The sequence below is a fragment of the Artemia franciscana genome, chromosome 3 (assembly GCF_032884065.1).
Source record: "Artemia franciscana chromosome 3, ASM3288406v1, whole genome shotgun sequence".
NCBI classification, from domain to species: domain Eukaryota; kingdom Metazoa; phylum Arthropoda; class Branchiopoda; order Anostraca; family Artemiidae; genus Artemia; species Artemia franciscana.
In genome coordinates this window covers 35,220,422-35,247,098 of record NC_088865.1, presented here as the reverse complement: position 1 = coordinate 35,247,098, position 26,677 = coordinate 35,220,422, and the positions used below count along the sequence as shown (strand labels likewise).

Below are 26,677 nucleotides of genomic sequence, written 5' to 3'. Positions count from 1 at the left end.
GAGGTACTGGTAAATGTTAGTGATAAAACTGATTCTGGCATCAATTCGATCAAAAAATGATATAGCGTTGGCAATTGCGTCGTCCGGAATAGCCGCAACGTTGCTGCCTGGTGGAAGAACTGCTCATTCCGCTTTGAAATTGCCTCTGAATTTGCATTCTACAGAACTCCCACGTGCAATATTTCCAAATCATCTAGGAAGGGTAAAGTATTGCAGCAATGCAAACTTATTATTTGGGACGAGTGCACAATAGCACACAAAAAATCGCTCGAGGCTCTGGATCAATGTTTGAAAGATTTGCGAGGGAATTCAAAACCCTTTGGCAGCACATTAATATTGCTTGTGGGAGATTTCAGGCAAACATTACTTCTAATACCTTGAACAACCCCTGCAGACGAAATGAATGCTTGCCTGAAAAATTCTAATTTATGGGCACACGTAAAAACATTAAAATTAACTACAAATATGCGTGTCCGATTGCAAAACGATGACTCTGGGCAAACATTTTCAGATCAATTGCTGGAAATTGGAAACGGAAAGCTCCCAGTAGACTCAATTTCAGGACGTATACAACTACCTGCTGAATTCTGTAATTTAGTGACGTCCAAAAATGAATTGATTGAATAAGTATTTCCGAATACTCTAAACAATTATAAAAATAATAAATGGCTAAGTGAAAGAGCGATTCTTGCACCCAAAAATATAGACGTCCACGAAATCAACAATATTGTTTTAACCAAGATTCGAGACCCTGCAGTCCTTTACAAGTCAGTCGACACAGTTTTGGAACCAAATGAGGTGGTTAATTACCCATCTGAATTTTTAAATTCCGTGGATCTTTCAGGGTTTCCACCACACGTGCTACAACCAAAAATAGGCGTACCAATAATACTGTTAAGAAATATCAACCCACCAAAGCTTTGCAATGGCACGCGACTCGCCGTAAAAAAAATAATGGAAAACATAATAGAGGCTACAATCTTGACAGGGCCTTTTGAGGGTGAGGCTGTTCTTATTCCTCGCAGTCCCATGATTCCAACGGATCTGCCTTTTCAATTTAAAAGATTGTAATTCCCAATTCGATTAGCATTTGCAATCACCATCAACAAAGCTCAAGGTGAATCATTAGAAAAATGTGGTATAGATCTTAATATTGATTGTTTTTGCCATGGACATTTGTACGTTGGATGTTCGAGGGTCGGTAAACCTGACAACCTATTTAAATGCAGCGACAATTGGACAGTGAAGAATGTTGTATATTTGCAAGTTTTACGTAGTTAATTTGTGTTGTATCTATCTATCTATCTATCTATATAAAAACGAGCTGTGTGTATGCATGTTTGTTTGTTTTTAAAAAGAGCGTTTGCATATGACGTCATTATAAATACATAAGGCTTTGTATATGCACAGACAATGGGAAAGCCAAGAATGTTGTATATTCGCAAGTTTTACGTAGTTCAAAACACACATATAAATCTATCTATATTCATAGGTGGTACACAGGGACACAACTACAATGGCGCGTAACTAATATGGCGCGTAACGACTTACGCGCACGGGGGGCCTGGGAAGGGGGCGAAGCGCACACACCAACTAGGTGTTGGGGTGGCGCGAAGCGCAACCCCAACAGCTAGTAAATAATACATCCAATAATAAGAAATTCTTACAATTCTGCTCCTTTTCATTCAGCTTCAGCCCCAAAAATTAGTTAACAATAATTAAGTACTAGATAAAAATTTTGTTTCAGAGATCCTTCTATAGCCAAGGTAAAAAAATAGAATTTTACTCCCATTTCGCTTAATATGCAAATAAATCAATACAAAACGGTTATTTGATCACAAATAATAAACGTTTAAGTAACTATCAATAACATACATGTAAATTAAATGACATCACATTAAACATGATACAATTTGAAAGGCTAAGTTATCATATCAGTTAAACAGTTTAAGAAGAAATGAAGGGCCTCTGTAAAATTTATCAAACTCTTCAGGCTTCATTATTATCATTTATAAGTTGACTAAATTAAGAAGAAATGATTGCATTTCCCTCATAACAGCAACATGTACCCTTATAGCATTTTTAAGGGATGTTGAATCTCACCTACAAAACAAAAAAGTGTGCTTGCAGCACACTTTTGCGGATATTAAGTAGGGCTCTGATGCGCTGAATCTGATGGTGTTATTTTCATTAAGATCCTCTGATCTTAGGGGCTTTTTTCTCCTCTTTTTCTAAAATAAGGCAAAGTTTTTCAGGCTTGTTCCCTTTGATGGGTATAACTAAGCTTAATGATTCATATGTGTTTGGATTCAGTACAATAAGTTAATTCTTTTGATATATTTATTGATATCAAATTCTGTTTTCTAGAGTTTCGGTTACTATTGAGCCACGTCGTTCATTACTTATAGTTCGTTACCACGGACAATCTGATTAACTTTTTCCCCATAGCCATTTTGCCCTCCGCCAAATACATCCGATAAAATTTGGATCAATACAGTCCAAAGGTCAAATAACTATGTCTCCAGGGTTGACATAGATTTCTCCAATAGCCAAAAGAGCAAGGACTATAGTTTATGCAAGTTGCCCTTTGTGGAAATTAAATAAAAAAAAACTGTTTTTGTTTTAGCTGAAAGTAAGGAGCGACATTAAAACTTAAAACGAACGGAAATTACTCCGTATATGAAATGAGTTGTCCCCTCCGCAATCCCTCGCTCTTTACGCTAAAGCTTTTAATTGTTTTAAAAAGTAGAATTGTGGCAAAGAGTCAAACTTTAGCGTAAAGAGCGAGGGATTGCGGAGGGGACAACTCATCTCATATACGGAGTAATTTCTGTTCGTTTTAAATTTTAATGTCGCTCCTTACTTTCAGCTAAAAAAATAGTTTTTTTTTAATTTAATTTCTAAACGTTTTTGAATTAATGCATGTTTGGTTTTGGCTCTCCGCACATAAATTATTAAAATGAAATTTGTATATTAATTCTTTTTTTGGCTAAATGGCTTTCTCTTAGTTTTGATCAGACGATTTTGAGAAATAAGGGGTGGAGAAGGAGGCCTAGTTGCCCTCAAATTTTTCGGTTACTTAAAAAGGCAACTAGAACTTTTAATTTTTAACGAACGTTTTTATTAGTAAAAAATATACGTAACTTAAGAATTAACTTACGTAACAAACTTTCATAACCTTATATTTTTATTATGTATACGAGGGGGTTTGTACCCTCGTTAATACCTCGCTCTTTACACTAAATCGTAAGTTTTGTCCCAATTCTTTAAGAATGACCCCTGAATCAGAAAGGCCGTAGAATAAATAGTTGAAATTACTAAAAATACTTTAGCATAAAGAGCAAGGTATTTATCTCCTCCTAAGTACCTCGCTCTTTATGCTAAAGTATTTTTAGAACCCCTCATATGCGTAATAATATCTGTTCGTTTTAAGTTTCAATGCTACTTCTTCCCTTCATTTGAAAAAACGTTTTCATGTTTATTTTTCATTGTTTTCTTATAGTTATGCTAGAGAATCCTGCGCCCTTATCATTGAATTTTTCTTCCCCCATGACAGATTCCTCCAAGGAAAGATCCTCCAACATAGCCCCCTCTCCTCAGCCCCGCCCCCAAACAAAATAAAATCCCCCTGAAAACGTCTGTACACTTCCCAATAACCATTACTATATGTAAACACTGGTCAAAGTTTGTAACTTGCAGCCCCTCCCCCAGGGATTATGGGGGAGTAAGTCATCCTCAAAGACATAGTTATTATGGTTTTTGACTATGCTGAACAAAATGGCTATCTCAAAATTTTGATCCGTTGACTTTGGAAAAAAAAATTAGTGTGGGAGGGGGCCTAGATGCCCTCCAATTTTTTTGGTCACTTAAAAAGGGCACTAGAACTTTTAATTTCTGTTAGAATGAGCCCTCTTGCGACATTCTAGGACCACTTGGTCGATACGATGAACCCTGGGAAAAAAAAACAAATAAACACGCACCCGTGATTTGTCTTCTGGCAAAAATATAAAATTCCACAATTTTGTAGATAAGAGCTTGAAATTTTTACAGTAGGGTTCTCTGATACTCTGAATCTGATGGTGTCATTTTCGTTAAGATCCTACGACATTTAGGGGGTGTTTCCCCTTTTTTCTAAATAAGGCAAATCTTCTCAGGCCCGTAACTTTTGATGGGTGAGACTAAACTTGATGAAACTTATATATTTAAAATCAGTATTAAAATGCAATTCTTTTGATGTAGCTATTGATATCAAAATTCAATTTTTTAGAGTTTTGGTTACTATTGAGCCGGGTCGCTCCTTACTACAGTTCGTTACCACGAACTGTTTGATATCAGATTTTTATTGGGAAAAAGAGGTACGTTTCATCCTAGGACTCCAGAAATATTTCGGATGTTGACTTTGAAACTTTGATGAAACTGTAATAAAATTATGAGCGGGATTTTGACCACCATTAAAACGCATTATGTGAAGGCTGGTTGTCAGAATTGCGTTTAAACAATATCTAAGTAACAACTAAGGGAATTAAGATGAAACTTTCAGGTAATAACAAACTGGATACTGTACTGAATCAAAATATACTAGGTCCATCCAAGTTGTCAAAAGGGAGTACCTAAGCATATCTAAATTGATGTCAAGACGGCTAAGAGTATTAAATAGAAATTCATATGAAATTCTTATGTGTATTTTAAACAAAAGCAAAAGACAATATATGCATCCAAGGTGTCAAAACAACACATCTTCAATATTTCAACCAGTTAGGAAACGGTGTCAATTTGAAACCTTCAGAGAATGTTGAGCATAAGGACATTACACGTATCCCTGTCATTGATGGATTGTACATCCAGCTCTTAGAAAAGGCAAGTACAATAGGTGCTGTTTCTAAGGGACAGTCAAGAGAATTAAGCCGAAACTTTCAGAGAGTGATGAGGGGGATGTTGAATTCTACCAAAAGAAAATATGTGCCATCGTTTTTCAAAAGGGCGTATATAAATTAGATCAGGAGCGGCTAATGATAGAGCAGGAAAGGCTGAAACCTCCAGGGAATGTTGAAATAAAGCGAAAGCGAAAGACACTAATTTGAACTCATAAATTGGAATCAAACATTTTAAATTATTAAGCCCAAGACGCACAAACTGGATAGATATTTATTAAATAAGCCAATAGTAAGCTTTGACAATCAAAAACCAACATCAATTAATTTTAAAAATCTCTAAAAAAGTTTTATAAAGAAAAGTAAAGAGCAATATTAAACTGAGGACCTGCAGAGACTGTCTCATGATAACACAAACTTCAAACATCCAGATATTACAACTGAAGATTAATTGAAACCCAGAACAATTAGAGATTAAAATAAATGATCATATCAGATAAAATGATATCAGATGCTGATATAAATGGGTAATAAATCTTGAAACGAGTAAAAATAAAAATGAATAATCAATTGAAACTCAAAATGAACAAAATTTACTACAACTCAGAATTTGATTATAATACGCTTCCCCCATACTTATTGCACCATTTGCGCTTTACTAAAAATCAAATATACTATAATCTTTGGATAATATAACGTTGGATAATAAAGAAAATACAGTGAAAAAAATATTTAATTAATGACAATCCCAGGATGAACACCATTTATATTAAACATTAGCCTGATTTCATTATTTTTTCTAACCTCACACTAATATGCAAATACGTAGCCCAAATTATACATTTCCTATGCCTTTTCCGTTTCTTGATCTCGTCACGTGGATTCTCCTTATGGATATTAAGTCGAGACAAGAGTAACGAAAGGCAAAATACATTGAACACATACAATTTGAGCTATATATTTGCACATTGGGGGAAGGGTTTAAAGTAGAGTGAAGCACTTTTAAAAAATGATACAGAGTGATACAAGTAAGTATTTTAGGATTTTTCTAAAGTGTTTTCAGAATTTTTGAGTATCTCCTTCTCAATAGCCCTAATTTTGTACTCATACCGGATTCTGTAGTAGGAGGGGGTAAAACTTATTTTTAAAGTCTGGGAAGGTAGTTTTGTCGTTTTTCATCATTTGCAACCTAAAAAACTCCAAAAAAAATGTACTTTCCAATGAAAAGAGAAATAAATGCAGTTGTCCCCAACGGGTGTTTTCTTAAACACCCATATAACGGTTTTATTTAAATTTTTACTTTTCCGATCAATATCTTGAATACGGAGAAGCTACTTTGGTTCTATACAGTTTATCCATATTAATTGGTTTCGCAAACTGGACGATATTTCAGACTGGTTGAGCATGTGCAAAGATTTTACAATGACTTTTCAGAGGAAATTAAAAAAAAAAGAAAAAAAACCCAATAGGTCTGGTTTATTGACCTGAACATCAAAATTATCCATGTTTATTTGTTTAATGCACATGTTAAGTAATATTGACAATTAATTAAAATAACACAATTATATGTGATCTATTAATAACATGTTAACAATATATTCATTATAATTCTTCTAAATTGAATTTATTGACTTTACATTTATCCATCATAAAATTTTTGTGGACAACTCCAAAAGTACATGGTATAATACAAAACTTTAACCCACTCAAAATAGACTTTGTGTAAAAAAAAACAAAAAAAAAACAAAGAGCACAAATAGCTTATTTATTTTCGAAAGGCTCTTAGAAATTTCTCCGAATCGGGATCGGAAGCCTTAAGAATGAAGTTTTATTTTTTGGGGAATGGGGAGGAGTGCCTGGGGCCATCAAAAGGGGCAATTTTTTTCTGATTAGCTGTGTTTCGAGTGAGTTCTTACAGATTTATTACTTAGCTGAGATTCCCAGTGAATTGTGATAGTTTAGGCTCGAAAAGACAAGCTTACCTAAGCAAATCAAAAGGGGCTTTGTGCACCTGGAATCTAAATTATTTACAAGATCTTGCGAATGACTCAAGGGATGGAGATTGAATATTAAGGGATTATCAAAGAAGGAGATTCGGTCAAGCTGATTTTTATTTTGACTTGTGAAGGGGGAGAGGGTAATTAAAAAACAATATTTGTAACATAGTCATCGAAATTGCCTGTTTGTGATATATTGGGAACATCTTGGGTATGGATTTGAGACTCATGGGTATGGCTGGAGAAAAGGCTGGGAGAGTAGGACAACAAATTGAGTTAGAGGCAAGAAATTTAAACCTTTATGTCAACTGTGGCATTTAAAGCAATGTCTAGCATCAGATGTGTTAGTAATTTTAGAGATAGGCCAAGCTGGTTGGGTTCTATTCTCTTGAGGAGTTTAAGGAACCGCATTAACCATAAGAATAAGTATTTTATACAGTAAATGGCCCTTTATTTGTTACATAAATAGAACTTATCAAACTTTGCAATTAGAATCATAGTTCTGGTAACTTGTGCTTTTAAAATGATTAAAATCCATCTAACTTAGAGTTGGGTAAATACAAGTGATGTTTAGAAAGTATGCAATTTTGAAGAAGAGTAGGCAATTTGGTATATATGCACTAAAGTTTTTATTATAATTTTAAAAACAAAGTTTATTATTCCAGTTAAACGGCAATTATGTTTCAGGAATCGTTCTTAATGAATTAGGACAAAAAGTCAAAACTTTATCGTAAAGAGCATGGTCTTGTAGAGGGGAAAACTCTTTTTATATACATAATCACTTCTGTTCGTTTTAAGTTTTGATGTTGCTCCTTACTATCACTTGAAAAAACTTGTTTGTTTTTTATTCAATTTCCGATCGTTTTTAAATAATGCCGGGAAATAATACTCTCCCTCCATTTTGTATTATACGCGACTCACTCAAGTGTACGATTCTTAAAACTCGACAACAAACCGGTTTCCTTGTTAATTTTTTCATTACTTTACTATTAAATTTGGGCCATATATTCGCACATGGAGGGGGAGAGGGTAAAGCATAACAGATCTGCATGCAAAAGGTGTTAGATACAAGTATTCCGCATAAGATGAAGTAAGAATTGTTTTCTGACTTCAAACTGTCCAAATGACTACCCCATCCCCTCCTTGTGCTCAAACATATTGGCCAACTATATATTTTCCTTCAATTCGATCACTTTTCTCTGTCTTGTCTCACGCTAATCTGAAATAAATTAACGAAGAAACTGGTTTGTCCTACATAACAGCACACAGTACTACATACAGTACACAGCATAAACCTGAGTGAGTGGCCCATAATACATAAGTACCAAAATTCCTTCCCCCAACTTAAAGTAAAAAAAAATAAATAAAATTCTCAAATTTGAAAAACTTTATTTTCCATGGAGGGTGGGGAGGTGTTTTCGAGGGGGTGTTTACTGGGGGGATATTTTCCATGGTGGATATTTTTTCCACCGGGAGGCCTCTGGGGAGGGGAGTATTTTTCGGAGGAAGGTATTTTCGGTGGGTATTTTCCAGGAGGGGGGTAAACGCCGACCTCTGACTAAAGTAACTGTTGCTTTCAATAGACGCTAGTTTTTGAACAAAAAGCACTATGTATTCAAATAATATAAAAAAACCTGTCGAAAATGGTAGCTTATGTCGTATTTTGACCATTTAATGTCAGCTAGTCATTTCCACTGAAATCCGGTATAAAAGAAAGATTTCTGTCAAGTTGGTAATCCTCCTCTTTACAAAGGCAACGCTTAAATATTGGCGCTGATCAACAACATTAATCACTCAATATTCAATTGTTAAACCTTCCTTTTCTCTTTGATCAAAGACCCGTCACATTTTCAGCTGAATTATATGGGAATTTTAACCCTGACTATTAGGAAATGGTTTGAAGCATCGATTATATTGTTATATGTTGTGAACTGTTAATATATTGTAAGTGATTGTTCTTCTTCTGAATTTGCATATTTGCCAACGTTATATTTCTATAACGCCACATATCACGTTTGCTCGGCCGTTTTTTGTGTCTTTAGTCTGGGCATTTTCTGTGTATTAGTTTGTGCAAAAGAAAGCAATATTAAACAAGCAAGAGACCGCATTGGTACCAGCGGGATTTTAATCCTTAAACTGCTGGGGATAGATAAGTAATTTTTGCATCGCATTTTCCACAGTTTCTATCTACCTCGATAATTCTCAACGCAGTAATTATTTGGGCTATCGATGGTGTTGCCGCTTAAGAGGTGGAAGTTTCCTTACAAAATCCTTGTCAAAATAAGACATATCCAGTTTTTTTTTCTAGCGCACGTTTGTGCAACGTTGCCTTATAGCTCTACCAAAAAACACAGGGGAAAGCACCATGAAACGGCCAAAAACCTCAACGCTCGGAAAAGGCTCTGGTATGTACGCAGTGGATGGGTGTGCTTTAAATGAGAGGTCAAACACCGTAAAATGTAACAAACGCAATTCCTGGCTTTGCACTTGATGCCTCTTGATGTCTGATACAGAGTACGACATATTTAGTAAAATGAACAAAAAACTTAGAAGTGTCTGAGTATGGCCCTTGTGCAAAACCGGTGGTAGCAAACAAACCGTCTCAGACGTCGTACGAACCGCATTACAATAGCACAGAAATGAAAGGCAGGGCATGTTTGACTCGTTCAAATAGGATATGAGTGTTTCTATGGACTCTGTTAAAGCCAAAATTAACAATCTCGAAGAGAGTATAAAATAAAAGTTTCTCTTTTGAAAGTCACGGACATTTAAACTCTGTTGTTGCTATAAACTAGAAGCAGACGTTCACAAAATAGTCAGACAAGAACAAGACCGGTTTAATCAGATGCCTGAATCTTATTGCTTATGGAGTGCCACCTCAGAAAGACGATGCCAAATTCATACATGCTTTCCTGAAAGGTGATGTCAAAACTGACGTGGGTGTCATTCCAAACATTCGGAACCCACCAGGAGGGCAAATCCATACTGTACCTGGAGCATCAGCCACCACAAGGCCTGACCCGTATTATTCTCCTTTACTTCGGGCAAACAAAGAGCATAAATCTTGAGGGTTTCCTCAACAAAAAAACTCGCAAGTACATTTCACACAGATAACTGTTGAGAAGACCGTCAGAAAAAATAAGAATTGATTAAAGAGTTTAAAAGAAGAGCTGTTGTCGGTGAGCAGAATTTCGGAATACGAAATAGGATCATTGTGGCAAAAAATGGGCCACCCTTGGGACCCCCTATTCCAAAACAGATGGAGCACTAGATGTCATAAGAAGTAATGTAAATAGTGCAGATATGGAACAAGAGGTGATTTGCGGTGAAATAAACTCAAGGTTTGCCAGTACTGAGTCATTGGTCTCAACGGACGGAGTTTTTGAAACCACCTGTTTTAGCAGCGGGAGCAAGCGTGACAACACTTGCAGTGAGAGTGGTGGGAAAGTGAAATGCAAAATCAGCCGTTTTTGTACTAGCGGCAGCACTACTAAAATAATAAACACAAAAAAAAACTCTAGAACACTACATTTTTTTACACAAATTCTGAAGATCTTGCTCCAAAACTTAATAAACATAAAGCTGAGTGTTTTGATCTCGATATAGACGTTATTTGTGTTGTGAAATTCGCTTTAAAAGCTCAGTGCTGAATCTGGATGAATCAATTGGGAGAATTTCAGATCAAAATCCCTGGATTCAATCTGTGTAGCAATATGGATAACATTTAATATCAGAAAGGAGCAGCAAAATGGTCTTCTAAAAATTTGTATCGGATGCGTCTGGGAAAAAAAAGGGCTTAGGGGGGCGAGGGGGCAAGTTGCCCTTCGATCTCTTTTGCCTCTTAAAAATTGAACTAGAACTTTCAACTTTCAATCAAATGAGCCCTTTCTTAAGTTTATACGAGCATCTCTTGGATAAGAACCATACATTCCCCCTTGAGCATAACTTAGAGCACCTGCTTCTGGGTCCTGGGGGTTGTGTCGACACCGGAGATTTTGTTATCTGACATTTGAACTATTTTTTTAAGAATGTCGATCTCACAATTTTATCGGAAGTATTTGGAGAAAACGTTGCGTGGTGGGGGTTTATTTGTCCTACGATTCGTTTGACTCTTAAAAGTTGAACTAGTACTTTCAATTTCCTATCAAATGAGCCCTCTCTGAAGTTTATACGAGCATCCCTTTCATAAGAACCATATATGCCAAAAGAGCGTAACTTACAGCCCATCCCCCTTGGCCTTAGGGGGTAGTATCAACCCGAGAGTTTTCGTTATATGATCTTTGAACTTTTTTTTAAAAATATTGCTATATCTAAGTTCATATCGGAGGGGTCTGAAAACGAATGGCGTAGAGGGGGTCAGCAAGTTGCCTTCTGATCTCCTTTGACTCTTAAAAATTGGACTACAACTTTCAATTTTCAATCAAATGGCTCCTCTCCGAATTTTATACGATTATCCCTTCCATCCGAACCCTGACCTTTGAACTATTGTTAACCAAATGGCTTTCGCAAATTTTTATCACATAGTTTTTGGGAAAAAAGAGCATGGGGGCTACTTGCCCTTGGACCTCTTTTGACTCTTAAAAAGTGAACTAGAGCTTACAATTTCCAATCAAATGAGCCCTCTCTGAAGTTTATACAAGGATCTCTTTCATAAAAACCATATTCCCACCCAGGACATAACTTACAACAGTAGTGACGCTATAATACGCCCCATAAGGCCCATAGGGGGTGTGCTAGTGGATTTATTCTCCCCTCAAGATTTTATTACGTACACCTGGGTCTTAAGCAATGCTATAATGCATCTGTAATGGTATAGTAAACCTGATTTTTACGCAATAGGGACTTGTTTGTTTACTTATAAATGCATATATTTGCAAATGTTTTCTTCAAGATTTCTTTGCTTGTTATATTGAATGTTTAAAACCTACGAGGGCAAGGGAAAAGCCTCAAGGGCCATCGCCAAATCAAGGTGGAACCATATACGTTACATCATAGTTTTTTTGGTTGTTTAAAAACTTAAGGGTGGAGGGGAAAACCTTCAGGGCCCTTCCAGGCAGGGACATAGCCCAAATTGATCCTAGATCGACATGTTTTTGTTTTACACTCAAAGCCTTTGTTTTCACTAATGTTGGCAAACAAAGGAATTTCCCGTTATTTCCAGGAACAAGGCGTGAAGTGTTGCGTGATGATTGATTTTCAAGGGACAAAGGGGTCCCGTTGCATAATGAATTTTTATTCTTCTAGATGGAAAACTTTGACGTGTAAACGGAAAACTTTATCTGTGTACTTATCGAAATAAACAGTGACACACCAAGAAATATAAAAATGAATTGGATGTCTGCTTGTATGGCAGTAAGCCTCTATGTGTATTACGGATACCCTTCCCCCCGCCAAAAAATGGGGTGTGATTATACTCAAATTGGAGCTAGTATAATATTTAAGCTTAAATATTATACTAGCTCCAATATTTAATAAGGATTTAAGCAAATTTCAACTTTCTTAAATGATCAAAATATGATGTAATTTAGCCCTTTTGTTTAAAGAAAAACTATAAATTTATTTCTACTCAAGGATAATTCTGAACTATGCCCTCTTTCCTCAAAACGGGCAAAGGGGTGCGATGTTGATGCAACCATCTACACACTACAAAACAAAAAAGCGGGCCCTTCAGTGGTCCTCCAATAAAGCGGGAAGAATGCGGCCCATTCCGTCTTACAAGACCATGATATGGGCCCTTCACGAGTTGGTCCCAGCATGCAAAGCTTGGAGACAGGGACTTCATTGTCAACCAAGCAAGATGGAGTGGCTAGCCCCAGCGTCGGTAAAGTCCCGAAACTCTTTGATATTGTTCTTAAAGCGCATTTCGCTACACTAAAATGAAACTATCCTACCTCCAAATGGGCGTCAATTCAAACTATCCTACGTCCAAAACCGCTACTTTTCAGGAGAGCTATTTGAAGTTTTTAAGATTATTTTTGCAGTACTTCAAAAAGAGGTTTTAGGGGAACAACCGGACTGTAGAGTTTATTTCGTATTGGCTATGTATTAGTGAAGATATTATTGACCTACTTAGGTCAGAACGTCGAAAAAACTGGATATAGGATGGTAGTTATATTATCTACATCGGAACGAGACAATCCTAAGTCCAATTTTTGGACATAGGATAGTTACAAATCTGAGAAGCCCTGCTGAAGGAAGGCACAGTCCATCCTATGTCCGTATTATATCAAATATTTCACCATATATTATTTTAATTCATATTCAAAGTATGACAAAATGAAAAATTACTATTCGAAGTATCAAAAGAGAAAAATAAAACGAAGTTAATCAGAATCATCCGACTCCACAGAACGTTCTTTTAAACAATCGAACGGAAGGTTTCTGAAAAACTGGTGATAAGCTTCAGGAATCAAATTTTTTTTTACAAAGATCTTGAATATCGCGGTACACTCTTTCGCGAATTGGAACTGGACCAGAATACAGCTTTTGCAAATTGCACGACCCAGCTGACTTCTTCACTGAAGCTTTCCCCCTTCTTGACCTCCTGATTGTTTCAATCATCTTGATGTCTTTAGCTGCCCAGCTGGTCCGAACAATAATCATGTCAGGCAATGTGTAATCAACTTTCAACATTCGGATTTCTGTGAAGTTCACTTTAACCCCGTTAATATCGACTTTTAAAATTATCACTGGTCTCTCTACATAGCTTATCAAGATCATAGAAATCAGACGTTCCCATTTCCTTTACTTTTTAAGGACTCTTCAAACATGCACTTTTTGCAATCTGAAACCACTGAGAAGGCACATACACTGTTTGGTTCTTAGCAAATCTCTCGATGACAGCATGGACCGAATCGTTTTGATTTTGCGTGTGCCCGGTTTCAAGATACATGTGGGTAATTACTATCTTAAATTTACTGGCACAGTATAAATAAAGGGAAACAAGGTTCTTGTTCTTGTTTTGTCCTCCGCAATTGTCACTTATGAAAACGAATTCTTTTGCTCCTTTTTCTACCTTACTCACAATAAAGCTGTAAACACAACTCCTGATTTCTGACGAGCCTCTTTTAGCAGTGCCTGCATGCCACATGTAGCAGTTTCCTTCGCGAGTATTGCAGTTATAGATACTGAGATTGTAACAGTCAAGTTTCGACTTATAGTACTAAGAAGAAACTTCTCCACGCGGACACTGTAGGACCTTTTGTAAGTCAAAGCACGCTATGATAATCCTTTCAGGGTCCATCTTTCCTCTCTCTTGTTCCTCTGCCATAAACTTTTTACTTTCTTCCTTGTTTCTGATGTGCTCACTGTGCTATATAGTCAACTGTTCTTTCATCTGAGGGCTTGCATTTTCCATCGCAACACACTTGTCACATTGGTCTTTTTTGGGACGGAAAAAGCTGAGATTGTACTAATCCTGAAAAATCTCTTTGTATTTGTCGGATCTTGCAGCTCGTCTATTGTTTTCCAGGCACCACTCTCGATAAAGTCTATAAAGAAGAGCATGACTCTTGATCCCATCTTCCAAATACTGAGATTTAGATCTAGCTCTGCAGTAATGGCTTGGGGCTTTTTTCAAAAGTTTTATATGCTCCCTGCATGATTTAAGTTCTCTTATATCGGTGAATCTGCGGGATTCCTCTTTTCGACCTCTTTCATCCCTTTTCGAAGCTCCCGTACCAGGCACTTTTTTCTTCAACGCATTTTTCACCATCTGTTCAGAAATTCCTAGCGTATTTACGAAAAACAGTCGACAGACTTTCTCAGGTTCCTCATTAATGCACAAGGAATACGCTACTGAAAACACCCTCCTCTCTGCTTTCTCAGTGTCATTGTTCTGTCCCTCTGTTCCTTCTTCATGATTATCATTATCGCTTTTATGTATCCTAGAACGTTTTTTTTTGGCTTGACTAACTTGCTGAAGTATGTAGTCTCTTTGTCTATTAATATCACCCAATTCCCAGTAAGACCTGAAAATGCTTATTCGAGTCTCTTCCGGAATTCTTTCATAACACTTCATCCTGCACTTACAAGGCCCTTTCATAGTCCTTTCTGGCACAGTCTTTCCTTTGCTACTAATGTGTTTAATGCCACCATTCAACATCTTCTTTGCTATGTATCTTTTCCAGCTGGAAGGTCTTCTCTTCCTCTTCTTTCCCTGGGAAGTAGGACTTTCTTCTGTTACACTAAGTTCACCTGCAGACGCACTGTCATTTTCCTCTACTCCACTAAGTTTATTAGCAGAGGTATTCCCATTCTCTTTTATTCCACTAAGTTCAAAAGCAGATGCAGCACCAGTAATGCCTAGCTCACAAAAGTTCTCGGATTCATCCTGAATGGTAGTTTCGCTTGCACCTAAGGCAGAATCGTTATGCACAGAAAGATCTGCTCTAGAGCCTTGCTCATTAATTTGAAAGAACACGTCAAGATTCAGAATAGGAGTGTCTGACACATGAGGAGCGTCAGGAATGCACTGCATCATTTCCAGGTCAACACTAGTCTTTACCGTCAAATGCGAATCTGCACGGGTTTCATTCGTTTCAAACGAGCTGCCAGCTTCTGTGGTCATGGCCCATAGTATTCTTCCCAACTCCCCTGAGTAAATTACTGAGGTTTCTGGGGGACTCAAATAATTTGCGTTAGAGTTGCAGTCAGATTTGTTGCCAGTAGTTGTTGTCACTGCCGAACCTGGAAAAAAAGAAATTGTTACGTCAATGTCATACATAAGTACTGTTTTTTAGGGCAGTCAAATCTTATGTTGAAGCCCCGATAACTGCAGCAGCAGTGAGTTAAATAAAATAAGCTTTTTATGTTGTTTAAATTGTTGCCAGATTTAAAGGTTGCCACGTTAGATGTTTAGAGAAAATCTGATGTCACTGAATCACAGATGTTGACAATACTGTATGGCTTTATGTTTACTATTTATATGCTCCAAATATTCAACCTATTCAGTTCAGTTCACTTAATGCTACCAAACTCTATAAAATAAACGGGCAGTATCCAGGAAGTATAGAAGACTTATATCCAGGAAGTCTAGAAAACTTGTAAACTACTAATGGACTTGTAAACCTATAAATCCTACTCTAAAAAATATTTAGACTGTAATTTTTACAGCTACAAGCAACAATCTCACTCTCTTTTACAACATCCGAGCAATCATGGCTCATTTGAACCTATTAACGCCACTGTCCACCAGTAATACAGGTTGTCCGGCACATTTTAGTAGTCACATCGACCATTTCATATTCCCCACTGTAGAGCTAGTGAACAGGCAGAAGGGATGATGTAAAGTTTGACCTAAGAGATGGTATGTAACCAGTAAGACTTTATCAGTATTAGTGGAAAGGTCAGATAATACTGTAATAGTAGATCAGATGTTGTAAAATCGAATCCCTCAGTTCTAGTGGGCACAGTGCCAGTGGTGGGTATAGCTCAGGGATGGCAGCAACCATACATTTAGGTACTCTACCCCAGTCTGCCACAAATCCCAGATTTTTGGATACTCTTTGCAAAACGTTGGATACACCCAGCATTTGGCATAGATACCATATGCCAAACGCTGGCCTAACGCTGGATACCCTATGCCAAACAGTGGATATCTGTTGCCAATAAAGTATTGATGATGTGACTGAAGCTCAAAAATGAACCAATCAGATTTCACCCATAGTGAGATAGGTCAGGTTTAGATTGCCAACAGGTATCCAACGTTTTGCATAGGGTATCCAAAAATCAGGGTTTGTGGTTGACTGATCTACCTAGGAATGAGCTGACGTGACTGGCCAGAGTCGCCAGAGGGGACCTGAAGAAATCCACAATATCTAAGGAAAGCACAATACCTAAATGGTCTACTGTCTAATGTTATAATAACATTGAAAAGGCAAAAAAAGGGACAAGAATAAGAATAAGGCAATTTTCTCTTACCTTTTCTGGCCTTCTCTCTCGCTAGTTCCATTAGCATTCTTCCTCTATTCATTTTGCAACTTCACCCTTCCTTTATAATTGCAAATTTTTACTATAAATGGTGAAGGCAAACGTTGCCATCAAACTATCCCATGTCCAAAAAGACGTATCGATAATTTAGAATGGCAATATCCTAAGTCCAAACAAACTATCCTATGTCCTGCAACTCATCAAAATTTACTGCTTGAAACTAGCCCAAGTCCAAATAAGGACATAGAATAGTTTCAAGGTGTGAGAAAAGCAAATTTGCAACATAAGATAAGAAAGAAAAAGCCTCTCTAGTGGCGTAGGGCCAATTCTGACTGCAAATTTGGATTCAGCACACAATTTAGCACTAGATAGACTGAAAATCGATTTTTTCCATTTTTGGACATAGGATAGTTTGATTCGTAGCACATTTGGAGGTAGGATAGTTTCATTTCGAATGTAGCGATTTATCAGCGGTAAAAGTTTACGTGTGGGCTACGAAGCTAACATAATAGCGCGTCGTGAGAGCTTCATGTTACCCTTCAAAGAATTATTTGCAATAGCACATTTTTCAGTTACTAAAAGGAAAACAGCTGGGATGTTGAGGGGCATATCCATTAGTTCAAAAGGCTCTGAGGAGCCCCTAGCCTCCAAAGAAATGGACTTTTTATCATGCTTCAATGATAAAACTGAATTTTTATGGGAGATGAATGTTTTAGTCTATTAGAACATTGATGGTACTGCCCATCCTGAAAATAGGTTTCTTTTTGGCTAAATAATAGGCTCTCCATATTTCTGAGGGGTTTTGAGGGGCCCCTAGTCTCCAAAGAAAAGGGCTTTTCATCATGTTTTAAAGGTAAAACACACATTTTTATGCGAGAAAAAATTTTCAGACTATAAGAACATTGGTGGTCCAAGACTGGCCTAAAGGTACATACTATTATGCTGCTATTTCGGTGGCCCCCTGGCCCTCAAAGAAATAGATTTCTCATAACAATGAAAATAATATATTTTCTTGAGCGATTAGTGACGTAATAGTGTTGAAAGGAAACACTATTTGGAAAATGGTAGTTGAGAACATTGCCCAATAGAAAGTAAAACTAAGTTATCACTGTCCAATAGGTTTTTTTTTCATCACAATGAAAATACCCCATTCATTTCTTTAAAGGCAATATTTACGTCAACTGAAGGGTTAAAAATCCTGGGTTTTAAAAAATTCATATTCTTTTTTTACAGCTTAAAATCAAAAGTGTTTCTTGAGAATAGAAATTTGTATTTTTTTCAGGTCACCAATGATGATTCTGACCATATAATAGATAATATGATGGCCAAATTCATTGGGAAAAGAGCAGCCAGCACCCTACCAGTGGGCACTATTAGAACCATCAGCTCGTAAGTATCTTAAGACTCTTAATTTCAGTAGGGAGCTTTGTAATAACTGAAGCGTAAAGGGTTCAACTTAAACCCATTTATGGGGTGACTTCTGATTTTATATCTTTTTTTAACTGGTAGAATACTCTAAACAAGACCGAATGGCCACTTTGGCTCCATTTATGGAATGATTTTTGGGCCTTAAACCTTTAAGGGGTAGTGTGAGGTTTCCATATACGAACGTCACTTTCCACTCTCGATAAATTCTTAGATCAGTAAAACATTCATTTTTCAGCGTAAATTTTGTGGCAATCTATACGCGGTTCCCATTGATAGCGAGGGGGGTAGTTTAGTGTGAGGATGACTCCAATTAATATAGCTTCCTCCAACTTTGGTTTAGACGCTTTTTGAGGGATTTTTATACCATCTTTTAGAGAAACTACCACATAGCAAGGTCAAAAGGGCTATAGAAGATACGGTGCCGGCCTCTTACAGTGACAATAATACGGGAGAAGCAGGACAAGATGGTTCCGGCTAACCCCCTATACTAACAGAGTTTTTTTTAGCCAATTCTGCCTAGCACAATGTTTAAGTTTTTAGACCTGAGTTTAGAGACCCATTACATACTCTCTCTCACAAATGGTAGTATTCTTACAGATCCAGTTGGTATAGTCTACTCCTATGTAGGCAAGATTAGGACCCTTCTTGAAAAGTAGATTCGGGAGGGGCAGGTAGTGATTGCGTAAAAGCGTCCAACTCTTAATAATTTTTGGCTGAGGTATAATCTCATTACTTGCAAAAGGAAATACAGACAATTCATCTGGACTTGCACAATCTTGAGGATATTTTTTCAGAGTTGGAGGGAAGTATTTTTAATAGGGTGGAGAATTATAATAAAAATGGGAGCGTTTAAGTGGTTTTGTTTAATGATATTTCGCATCTTAATGTAACTAAGTGTTAAAAGGAATTTGTTTTAAGAGGTGAGAACCAGAAGGGAGTATGAAATATAATGTAGAAATAAAAAGTTATATAACGCTTTTTCAACACAGGGCTTAAGTTATTGAAGTACGCGGTCCTCTTGGCAGGTCATAAGCCCCGGAAAAAGGATGCCACCAAAACATTTTGGATAATTTGGTAGTTAATGGGGTTAGGGAGGGAGAAGAGTTTTCTAAAGTGGATTTTAAGTGTTTAATTAGTCAATGTCCTGCAATACTTCAGAGATAAACATTTTTGAGAGAGATAATGAACATTTAAGGATAAATGTTACAACTTAAAAATACGATACAGAGTATGAAGAAGGGGGACAATTAAAAGGAAGAATGAAAGGAAATATATTCAGTGAGGGCCGTCCGTTAAATCGACTAAATACTTTGTACAGATTCTTTAAGAGCCTGCCAGTGAACCTGATGCAATTGGACAATTTTTTCCTATCCCACACATTTGTTGGGTTTCGCAGGAAAAAGAGGGGAGGGGTGAATGGTAATATTGTCCATTGTAGTAAAAGTATGTGAAGACATTTTTGGACGGCGATGCCATGTTGCTCTGAAAAAATTTCCAAAAATTCGCTATTGCAGAGCGACAAGGTGGCCTTAGAGGTGGAGGTGGCCAAGGTGGCCTTAGAAGCCAAAATCAGGGAAGTGTGCAATCCATTAAACTCGAATTGTTTTAAAGAACGTGAAGCCATTGCATTCTACCATGTCCATGCGCAAAGGGATAGCCATACCAATGCCATGCTATACCAGCTAACACTACCATGCAATTGGTTGAGGCATTTGAGAAATTGGTCGAGGAATATTGTTTAGGTCCAATTATGGTTGTGTTTATCAAAACAGCCAATAAGTCTATGTCAAAGCAACGGAACGTAAACTATCTAATGATTCTATCACCAGAGGACGAGTTGGGAATAAAAAATAAAGAAATGTGTTGGATATGTAGGGAATAAATGTTGAGGATAGCAGGAAAACGTCAGTCGGCAGCCAATATCATTTAAGTAAACCAATTTTATCAGGAGGGCGTAACTTCCGTTTATTGGCACATAAATCTATCCCGGAAGAGTACTACAACTCCACCTCAATTTTACCTGAAGAAAAATTACCACCCATCGAAGCGTTTTATGATCGACTCCAGGATAGCAAATGCACCACTGCCGACTGAGAATTTGCTTAGAATGCTTGGGCCAAGGGAGAGTGTAAAAATGGGAAGGGTTAATATAAAATGTACCTGTCAAGTGATGTTTTGACGTTGTTGTATATTATCTGTAAAAACACGGGTAAAATTTACGATGCATTTAGGTTTGATTTGGGGTATTATTTTTTAAATCCTTCTATTATGATGGACTTAGTTCTTCAAATCAACAACGAAAAAATAGCCCTGATAACTGACATGGATCAGCACTTATATGTAGAGTGGTCAATGAAGGGAGGGTATTTTACAAGTATCGTATCCCGGAAACTAAACCCAACTGGACAACGCACCGATTTGAAGTTGGATGCAGTGCTCCTTGATATTGACTCCCTTTATCTATTGGTATTATCTCACTACTCTTTGCCGTGTGGGAAATACCAATGGCTGGGAAATCCTTATGATTCAAGTTTACCCAATATTTCCAATGTTGTGGAGAATGGACAACGAAAATGTCTTTCGAAATTATGGTGAAATACCAGTGGAACTTCATGACTCGGTAAAAGGGTATTGTTTTCCCTTGTAAAAGCAGACCGGAGCCAAAGAATTTATTGAATACCTATAATATTTCTTTGGTAGAGCAAGGGGGCATGCACTGCACACCCTCAAAGCAAAAGCTTATTGCCAACATTCATCCAAACCAGAATATTGTTTTACATCGCGTTCTTTCGCAATGGATGCTGGCCAACGTTTTGAAGGTCACAAAGATTCGTAGAGCCCTCCAGTTTGATCAAAAGCCCTATGTGAAGACATTTATTTACACTATTGTCAGAAAACACTTTGAAGCAAAAACGAAGGTTGAAAAAGAGACATTTAAATTTATTTTAAATTCTACATTTGGTAAGACTTGCGAGAGTATGCACCATAGGAATCGTTGTTTTGTTGTTACTGACCCAAAAGAACGTGCCCTAATCATTGCCAACCGAAATTTCACATTGTTCACAGTCATAGACTCCAATACGGTTCTTTTACATAGGAAAAAGAAGTGTAATTTTAAATAAAAATGTTGCTGCTTGTAGTGCATTTTTAGAAGTTTCCGAGAAAATCATGTTGGAATTTTATTACAATGTGTGTAAGCCTCAATCAGGAGAGGGGAAATTTCAAGTGCATTATGGAGATACCGATTCACTACAGTTAAAACAGAAAGTCTGCTAGAAGATTTGGGAAATGGTGAGCACATTTGCTCTCAAATGAACTACAATAACTGGGCCGAGTTCATTTAACTAGGGTTAGTGAAGCGCCAGGCCCAAAATAAGTTTTTATTTTTAAAATCTGAGACGGGAGTAATTTGATATCCAATTGTATACTTGCAGGTCTGAGAGTGTACTGTGTGGAAACGCAAAATGCGGATATAAAAGAAACTGAAGAGGGTTGCCTTCACATTAAATAAAGATAAATTTTGACATAGAGAATAATTGAATTTCGAGAGAAAAGGCCATCACGATTCACTCTTTAAAAAATAGAAAATACACAGTTAGAGTTGAGAAAATACCATGTCAGCTATATCAGACAAAGTTTTGGTGAACAGACGGTGATAATACTACCATACGGCCAATACCTTACTTCAGATCTAGATGTATAGGTTGAGCAGAGACAACGTCTCGGTCAGGATAAATCGCATTAGTTGTTGGGAGATGAGTCCATTTCTTCTATCTCAACACTCTCTATATCAACAATTTTTTGTCAGTCTCCAGTTCAGCAGTGTGTTTTACAGTGTTTATACATGTTTAATTTTTTGCACAAGGCGGAATCATTTTTTACAAAAGTTTTTAGCAAATAAACTTTTATTTTTTCTATCCCACCAGCCAGGCCTGGCCCGGTCCTCACGCGTCACAGTGGGCATTGAGCCTTCCAGCCGCTACGTCTTCTGGCCAACCCCACTCTTGGAATGGAGGCATTTCCTAAGTGCCTATTCTATTTGCCTATTTTATAATGTTTTTTTTCTACTGCGTATGAAATATGTTCAAGTGATTATTTTATGGTTTTTTTTCCAAGTGTTTATGTAAATATGGTTTAAAATTCTTGTGGTACATATATTTATATTAAAGAGAACATGTGTTTTCTTTTTTCTTCTTGTTATTTATTCAACATATTGAGGTTAGGCTCGGTAAATTGTATTTTAACCGCAAGAAGAGTACTGTATATCAATTTAAAACTCTATTCAGATCCTTTCTTTGCGGACCATCAATGTCTGAGAAAACAAAACTTTTAACGACAACAATTCTAAGTTGTGAAAAAATGATTTGAGAAAATCTGAAAAATATTTATTATTGCTACAGTTAATGACGAGAGTCCTAGGATAAAATAAAGACTATTGTACAAGAGATAGAATTAATACAGGGACTTGACGTGTTCAATATTATTGAATCAAACTCGTGTTTGATTATTGAAAATTTAGTTGAATCAAGTGAAGAATGGTCTCAGGAGAGGTTACAGTCATTCATGATCCGATATCATCATAAAGTAATTTCTGTAACCGTTGTTCTCCATAATTTCTTTCATCAGAGCAAATTTTATGAGAAAACTTGCTTTGAATTGTACTTACTATATCATCTTTACGGCTTTTCTTGATTCAAGTTCTCTTACAACTTTAAACAAACAAATATACCGCGGTGATCCGACATTTTTCTGTCGGCATATATCAAGTAACAAATAAAGCCTATGGTTACATTCGTTTGGATCTCAATCAATACACAAACGAAAAATTACCCGTGGTTCCGGTAATTTTGACAATGAAATACTATATATTAACTTTGAACAGTACAATAGAATTTGAATTTAAAAAAGAGTGAATAGTTGTGGGAAAAGTCAAAGTCATTGGCCAATTGTAGAAAAAAGCCAAGACAGATTGTTCAATTAAGTGGGCAGCCCAGTCAAGGGTTAATTTTATCCTTTTGATTGCCGTTGTTACTGTCTCCCGTTTATGCTACACCTTTCCGTGCATGTGTGTCCATTCACAAATGCCGAATTAGAGTCGTACCTGTTGGAGGTTCTCCCTGGGGAACACACGCAGGTTGACTACGGGTTGACTTACTTGAAAATTTTCCTCTCATGGCTATCACTCGACAATGCTGAACTAGAGTCAACCCTCTCATGCTAATTCACGGTGGGTGAGGGTTCAACCTGTTGGAGGTTCTCTCTCAGGTTAATTCACGGTCGAGGAAGAGGAAGCAGTATATTGACAAATTTGGCAATCTATTTACAACTGATTACCCCGCCAAAGAAATGAATATAAATGGAAATAAGAGTCCAATTCAAGGCCTACAAGGGCCTCCTGCAATCTGCCTCAACTCTTATGCAAGTGAACTTGCAATTATAAGCCAAGGGATTTTGGCCAGAAACAAAAAATTCAACTGTCTGTAATTGACTACAAAAAGTGGAGTAGACATGGGCTAGATGGGAACCCCATATGAGAATGAGTATATTGTTGGTATGTGTGAAGCGGATGGTTACTACCACTTGAGCAATGGTCTAACCATTGACGGCTTTAAGAATTCGTGCTTTAAGCGGCAAACATAGGCTCAATGAAATACCCTATGAAAGAGAAATATGGTGTTGGTATGTGCCTATAGCAATGGCTTACCGCTAGAACAACGGGTCTAACTAGCCTCGGCTTGAAGGCATCCGTGCCTCAAGCGGTGAACATGGGCATAAGAAAGGACTATATTGTTGGTATATGTTTAGCAATTGATTGCCGCTAAGGAAACAGTCTAACCATTCAACGGCTTTAAGCATCCGCACTCTAAGCGGTAGGCATAAGCTAGATGGGATGACTGTCTGACTGTCTGATATTTATTAGCAAAAGAGAGAGAGCGAGAGAGAAGCTTGAATGCTCTATTGTATAATCGCGGGACTTTTAACACTACTCTCTCGAAAAAAGACCAAACCTTATAAATTGACACCAGTAGAACTCGCTCTCTCACCAAAAGTGCAATTTGAAGATAAATCTTGACAAAGTTGTTAAAAATGAGACTGTTGCTGACGATGAAAAATTAATTTTGCTTCAAAATTCCCTTCAACGTGTCAACCATCATAAGGCCTACCGTGAAAAGCCGCTCAAACTAAAAGGTTATTGACCAGCCTCAACCTCAAAGGTCCGAAACTTTGAAACCACCAAAACAAGAAGTAGATTTATCTAAAGTTTCAACAAGTGTTGTAGACCGAATACCTCATTCGTAATGTGAGTAAAGTAAAAGACTATTGACTTATCTCGCTGAAAATGAACATATACAAATTGATGACAAAAAGAATGTTGTTGTAATCCACGGCAAGAGTTACAATTTAATTTATTTGGTATTAGATTTGATTGCAAACCATAGAAGATTTGAATCATTTGTTAGTCGTTTGTATAAATTTTTAAAGGTATCAAACTTCCTAAAAAGTCTTATTGGGAAATCTTGTTTTAAATTGGTTAAGGGAATATGGAGAAATATCAAAAGATGTTTTAAATTGTTTTCGAAAAATCTTAGCACGCCAAGGGGAGGGGATGAGGATTTAAAAGGTATCAGACGAAGCCATCTTATTATTAGAGCATCACCTACTAGGATGCAAAAGGGTAGTGGACACTTCACACAACGTCCAAGTTCAAATTGGCTTAAGTTTTGCAACATTGCAACAGTCAAGTTTTGCAACAGTCGATTAAATATCGGTGAAGTGGGAAGTTTAACTTCCCCGAAATCACTTGCTCGAGTTGCTGGAGTTTAAAAGAAGTTAGTGACAGAGTATTTACATGATGAACCCAGTTACACTCTTCATCACTTAAAATAAATATATACAAATTGATGACAAAAAGAGTGTTGATATAATCCACGGCGAGAGTTTCAATTTAATTGATTTGGTTTCAGGTTTCGACTCAGACTTCGCGGTAGTCCGTATTGAAAAAAACTGAAGCCCTTTTCCACTGCATATAATATAAGCAGATCCTTTCACTCTAGACGGCATTCTTAGACGGCGCAATAGCCCGTATATATTTTACATGTTATCAGTGTTTTTAGTTTCTATGAGTATGCCATTCCATTACGGTCAAAGAGAGGCGATGAAGTTGGTAGAGCCTTTGAATATATATTTAAACAAGATTCTTATAGAGAAATTCAAGCAGATAGAGGAAGTGAATTTATTAGTCCACATGTAAAAACATTTTATTGAAATGTAATACGATGTTCTATCACAGTCATAGTCCAATAAAGGCGGCATTTACTGAACGCTTGATAAGATATACTTGACCTTTAATATATAGAAATTGTACATTGAAAAATACTGCTGCTTTTTTTCAAGATTTAGATAAAATTATGCGGATTTATCATCAAAGTCTTCATCAATCCCTGTCCAATCATAATCCTCTTGAATTTCATTTCAGTAATTATACACTTGACTTTTTTCTTAAACATTAATCTAAGGAATGTGAAAAAGAAGAAATATAATATTGTTAATTACAGTTCGCATCAATCGAACATGTAATATTTTGGAAAAGAGGAATTATTTTCGCTCCTCTGAACTTTTTAAAGAGTCGAAAGTCTTAGACTCTAAACCAGCAATGTGTCGTCTACCTAATTTGAAAGATGAAGAGATTCTTGTTAGGTTTTACAAGCATGAATTACAAAAGTTAGAAACAATGCAATGTATCGAATTGAAAAGACATTAAAGAGTCGAACTCATAAGGTTAAGAGACAGTTGCTTGTTCGCTGGCTAGGTTTCTTGTTCGCTAAACAACTCTGATTTTGGTTATTATCTGAAGATCTGATTCTTGGATTGCCGCTGAAGATACTCACATTGCCTTGTAATTTCTATGTGAAATTCATGTCCAGTGTCTCTGACACCCTCTATGGTGATTCGAATAAAAACGTTATTTTTGCATAAGACTTTCCCCCGCTATCAATACAAAGGGAAAGTATGAACTTGCTCTTGTTGATTGTGTTCTCGGAAATACATGAGATATCATGAGAAAGGATTTAACATATGACATAAAAGTTAGACCAAAGAATTGGCCAGTATATGGTGAAGAAAATGAATGAATAAGATCACTTTCTTCCGACTTATACCAACATCTCACTCTAAAATACAAAGAATATGGTAGTATGCCTGATTTGCCTCTTGCAATCAATAGAAAAATCTCTTCTCGTAAAAATGATGCGTTCCACTTTAAATTTTCAGTGGAACATGGTAGGGTTTACATTTGCTCTTCAATTAATAATGAACTGGTTCATCTTTATGATAATCTGAGAGATGTTCTTGGTTTTAAACGGTATATAATCGAAGGCAAAAGTAGTGGGAACATCAGTGGGATGGAACGTGTTATTTTTACTGACTATCCACCCGGCCTCTCATAGGACA

At 36.8% G+C, this 26,677-nt stretch overlaps 1 long non-coding RNA gene across 2 annotated transcripts in view; it reads left to right on the top strand.

Annotated features, from left to right (window-relative positions):
* The window catches only part of LOC136024638 (uncharacterized), a 35,153-nt gene extending 12,764 nt beyond the window's left edge, over positions 1-22,389 (top strand). For both annotated transcript variants that reach the window (XR_010616870.1, XR_010616869.1), the window contains exons 2-3: positions 18,081-18,187; positions 22,153-22,389. This is a non-coding gene — a long non-coding RNA (uncharacterized LOC136024638). The remainder of the gene's footprint in view (positions 1-18,080; positions 18,188-22,152) is intronic.
* The last annotated feature ends 4,288 nt before the right edge of the window (positions 22,390-26,677 follow it).